The following is a 5,423-nucleotide window of genomic DNA, read 5'->3' as shown; positions in this document are numbered from 1 at the left end:
CCAGACTGCAAATCTGTTTGAACTGCAAGGTTGGCAGTTCAAGCTCACCAGTTGCTCCTTGGAAACCCTATATAGGGTCGTTATGGGTCAGAACCAACTCAGAACACAGCAACTTTCCAATCAGGAATGCCTCCTGTCTGCCTTACTGCTGACACAACATTTTTGTCTTCAGCTTCTCAGCCATGTGACCCCTTGGCCTCTTCCTGCTTGGGCAAGTGTTACAACCTCTTTTAGGCAGTCTGTGAATACCCAAAGGGCACATTGGCATATGTGTAATAAAATTAATGTGTATTCATTGAATATTTGATTTAAATTTTTTTCAATGTTGTTGTTGTCAGGTGCCATCGAGTTGGAACCGACTCATAACGACCCCATGCACAGCAGAACGAAACAATATCTGATCCTGGGCCAACCTCATGAGTACATATTAATTTTATTAACAGAAAACAAACACACACACACACACACAAAAAAAAACAACAACAACCATTTTTATAGCTATGCTAATGTGGAAGGGCCAGGTAGGAGACTACAGCTAGAATGCACCTTTGAATCAAAGAGGGTGAGACTTCATCTTTGATACTTTGGACGCATTATCTGGAAGGATCAGTCCGTGGAGCAGAGCATCACACTTGGTAAAGTGGAGCGTCAGTGAAAAACAGGAAGACTCAAACAGAACTTTTTACAAAATACAATGACAGAATTTTAACATTAATATTGTATACCATTTGCACGCTCATTCTTTAATTTTCAGGATCTCCTGTGTTTACAAAAGATAGATTTCATGTTGAATAATAATAATAAATCTGCAAAACGCCTCACAACTTAGATGAAGCTGGAGGACTTTTTTTTTTTTTTTTTAAATAAAAAAACCATACATCCTTTTTATTGTTAAGTCAAAGAGGTATCAAAATTAAAAGCAAAAATTACAGGGTGAGACTTAACTATTAGGAGCACCAAAGGAAGTGAAAATGGGACTGGGCACAGGGCAATATGAATGAACGAACACAGGAAGGACAAGGAAGCAGAGAACAGTGGGCATGTGGCTGAAGACACTGGGGAGAGGAGCTGGTGAAAAATACAAGCACCTGGGTAAAGAAATAAAGGGTTAACATTTCTAAACCACACTGGGTGCTAAAGCGTCATCCTTGCCCTTGCCGCTATCTCTGTCATCCTCTCCTTCCTCAGCCTCTTTCTCGTCATCCTTGATCAATTCCACCTGGCTATCCCCCTATCTTTATTATTATCATCATTCCCCTCCTCAGCAGAGTCATCTGCACTCCCTCAGACTCCATCTTCCCATGAGTCTCATCTTCCTTCCAGGAGCTGCTGCTCTGCTCCGCTTCTGACTTCTCATTCTTCATCTCTCCTTGTTTGCTTTGTTCCTTTTTAATTTTTCCCAGGTTTCCCAGTAGAGAATCCACTTTTTGTTTTATCTGGATCAACTCCTTCTTGATGGTCTGAAGGTCATCTCCTTTCAATTTTCCAGACTTGGAAAAAGATCCCCTCTGTCCACTTTAAGAATCGAAGCCATTTTTGCCCCTTCGTGAGATGTTTCCCAAAACACATTTGATGTTTCAAGGATTATCAATGGAGAAAGGATTGAAGTTGTCAAGGACTTCATTCTTCTTGGATCAACTATCAACACTCGCGGAAGTAGCAGTCAAGAGATCAGACGACGTATTGCACTGGGCAAATCTGCTGCACAGGAACTTTTTCAAGTGTTGAAGAGCAGAGATGTCAGCTTGAGGACTAGGGTGCGCCTGACCCAGGCCATTGTGTTTTCAATAGCCTCATATGGATGCGAAAGCTGGACAGTGAATAAGGAGGATCGTAGAAGAATTGATGCCTTTGAGTTGTGGTGTTGGAGGAGAATACTGAGGGTGCCATGGACTGCCAAAAGAACCAATAGATCTGTTTTGGAAGAAGTGCAGCCAGAGTGCTCCTTGGAGGCCAGGATGGCTAAGCTTCGTCTCTCCTACTTTGGACATGTAGTCCGAAGGAAACAATCGTTGGAGAAGGATGTCATGCTGGGTAGGGTAGAGGGTCAGAGAAAAAGAGGAAGACCTCCAACGAGATGGATCGGCCAGGTGGCATCATTGATGGACTTGGGGGTGGCAGCGGTGGTGAGGTTGGCCCAGGATCGAGCATTGTTTCGTTCTGCTGTGCATGGGGTTGCTATGAGTCGGTTCCGACTCGATGGCACCTGACAACAACAACAACAAAAACAGCTTGAGTAAGAGGAGGAGGGGAGCGTGCTGGGTAGCTCTACATCCAGTTATAATCATCCCGCTGAAAGTCATAGTCCACATCACAAGAAGGGCTGGGTAGAGGGGACAGAGAAAAGTGTTCTGGGACTGACCCCTACATCTCCCCTGCAGATTTGTTTCACACCTGCTTTTTCTTCTGTTGACTTTTGGCGCTACAGCCAGATTCATATCTAAAACTGGGCCAGCGATCATTCTGCCATCCTCGCCTGCCACAGCCGCCTGGACATTTCTCTCATTAACATACTGAACAAAGGCAAAGACCTTAGGACTAGAGCAATCCACGATTTTGCCATACTTCAAGAAAATTGCCTCTGCGTCAGACCTCTTGACCACCTGAGTATTGAGATTTCCAATAAATAACTGGGAGTTCATAGAGCAAGGATCTATCTTGTTGGGAACATTGCTGGCCATGGTGTTTGACAAGGTTTGTCACACAACTGAAAAATGTAGCAGAAGATTGAAAAAAAATCTCACAGGTGGGGGAAGGGAGAAGAGATTCGATTATGAATCTTCTTTTCCTGGGTTCTAAGTAAAGAAGACAACTGCTGATCGAGGTCGGCAATCTTTTTTTTCCCCCTCTTTCTTCCTCATATATTTGCCATCTTTCTTCCAACAAACAGAATAACCAAACAGCAGTTAATACATTTTAAACCAACATATTTATAAACACAAACTCTTTTGCAAAAGTTTTTTTGCAAGCAAATCTCCTTTGAAAATTTATGAGCAGCAAATACACTGACCGTTACTCTGTGTCCTCCTAACTGCCCTGGGTGATTTATTAGTAAAGCACCCTGAGAAGGTGGAAGAAAAGACCTGGTCATTTGTCAAGGTGAGTTTGTCAATCTTTGTCTGAGGTAGAAATGTTGCTATCTTGGTTTTTCTCTTTATTAACTGACTTGACAAACTAAAGCATGACAATGTTCATTGAAGGTCTTAGATACTGTCACAAAAGGACAAATTTTGTATGAGACCACTTCTGGAAAAAGCTAAGAAAAGGTTTTCTTGATAAAAGGAGTATTCTGATGGTTACCATGTGTGTATATGTGGGGGATTATTCATGGACTAGATGGTTTTTGTTACTGTTGTTAAGTGCCATTGAGTCAGTTCTGACCCATGACTAATGACTGTGTGCCATGGAGTCGGTACCGACAGATTGCGACCCTGTACAGGGTTTTCGAGGCTGTAAATCTTTATGGGAGCAGAATGCCTCATCTTTCTCCCGCAAAACACCTGATAGTTTCAAACTGCTGACCTTGCGATTTGCAGCCCGATTCGTAAACATTCACTACCAGAGCTTCTCTCTGACCCATAGCAACCCTGTATAGGGTTTCTAAGGAATGGCTGGTAGGTTTGAATCATTGACTTTGTATTAGCAGTCCAGTGCTTATCCTACAGCGCCACACCAGGGCTAGAGGGTAGACATGTGTTAACATAGGTGATGGGGGAACCAATGTATAACAAGAAGGAGGTTAGCAGAGGAAAGATGGAGGTACAGGGAAGAATGCAAGAGTTAAAGTGAATAGAGATAAATACTGTTAACTGTTGGCACATGGAAGGGATTACATTCATTGTAATGAAGCTAAAGTACATGAGATTTTAAATGTAAAACTGTTGATCTGCTCTGTAAACCTTCACACAGTTCACAATAAAAAAAAATTTTTTTTTAAAGTTAAATTTCAGTGTCTTCCTATTTGCAAATTTTGTTTCTAATAACCACACTTGAGCACTTCATCTGATAAATGCTTTGATCAAAAATTTTCACAAGTCCATGGTAAGATGCTCAACTTTATTAATCAAAGAAATAACAATTAAAATGACAATGAAATGCTACTGGGAAAGTGAAACAAAACAGACACTATTGAATGTTGACAAGGTTATGGTGTAAGTGGAACTCACACATTTTTGTACAATCTCAATGTAAAATGGGAATGTAAAATAATATACTGTATTTTATATTATTCCACTCTTAAAATTTTTATAGTATACAAAACTATAGGGAAAGAAAGCAGTTCAGTGATTGCTTTGGGTCAGGGATAACGCGTTATGATTCAATATAAAGGGACATGAAGAAACTTTTTAGGGTAAGGGAACTGCAAAAACAGGGTCGGGGTCATGTCTGACTTCTTCTGTCTTCTTAAGGGGAAAGAAAATCAAACTCCAAACCAGCCCAGGAACAATCCCTGTGACATGGAGGTCGGACATGCCTCCACCTTGCAACCTTCTTTACTCTGTTCTGACACCAACCATCCCTCTCAGAGTACATCTGTTCAATAATCCATTGCAATGGCCACACAGAACTCATAACAATACTCATGATCATGAGGTTTATTAGGGAAGTGAACAGGGTACAATTCAGGATCAGAAACAACTCAGGACGCAGCAGTTCTCCAGTCAGGAACGCGTCTAGTCTGCCAGACTACAGACACGCCACAGTATTTTCAGCCTCTCAGTCCTTGGTACCGTGGTCTCTGTCCTTCTTGGGCAAGTGTTACCAAGCTCCTTTAGCCAGTCTGTAAATACCTAGAGGGCACATTCTGCAAGCCAGTCTCCTGCCCAAAGGCACTCAGCTTTACTCAGTCCATGGGCCTAGAAGCCCACAGTTGTTCTCTATACCACCGCCTCTGCCAACCGCCTCTGCTGTCAATGCTATTCTAGGTAGGAATCCCACGGTTGACTCATGCTCTGCTTTTTCATGGTTCTGAGATTGTCCATTCCTGCTTCTGAGATGGCTCTTTTCACACCTAGCAGGTTATCAAAAGTAACCAATCTGTGCCTTAGAGTCCTGCACATCGTAGTTGCATAGTTCCACCCAATCACTTGGTGGGAATTAAGATGATGTTGTACGGAAAAGTCATATCAAGTAAATTCAAGGTACCACGGGAATCTTTGTATATTTTCATTGTGATAGTATTGTATATAATTATTAAAATTAGACATATGTAACATTTAAAGTAAGAGTAGATATTATCATGGTAAACAGTAAGATAAGCAAAAGAGAAGAAAAAAACTTCCCACTGCAGATAGTCCCTGACTTACTATGGAGTTCCATTCCTACAACTGTGATGTAAAACAATTCTCACGTAAGTCTAATACTGCTCTCTCTTTTTAAAATTTTCATTATGATTGCCTTTTATTATCAGTATCTTTAAAAAT

At 41.4% G+C, this 5,423-nt stretch overlaps 2 pseudogenes; one reads left to right on the top strand and one right to left on the bottom strand.

The window, feature by feature from the left end:
* Positions 1–1,117: 1,117 nt before the first annotated feature.
* On the bottom strand, positions 1,118–2,681 carry LOC102832901 (annotated as a pseudogene).
* Positions 2,682–2,773: 92 nt separating this feature from the next.
* LOC102832520 overlaps positions 2,774–5,423 on the top strand; it is a 13,037-nt pseudogene continuing 10,387 nt past the window's right edge.

This window comes from Chrysochloris asiatica, unplaced genomic scaffold (genome assembly GCF_000296735.1).
Source record: "Chrysochloris asiatica unplaced genomic scaffold, ChrAsi1.0 scaffold00089, whole genome shotgun sequence".
Taxonomy (NCBI): Eukaryota; Metazoa; Chordata; class Mammalia; order Afrosoricida; family Chrysochloridae; genus Chrysochloris; species Chrysochloris asiatica.
Note: the sequence above shows the minus strand (reverse complement) of the source record. Positions and strands in the feature narration are given on the sequence as shown.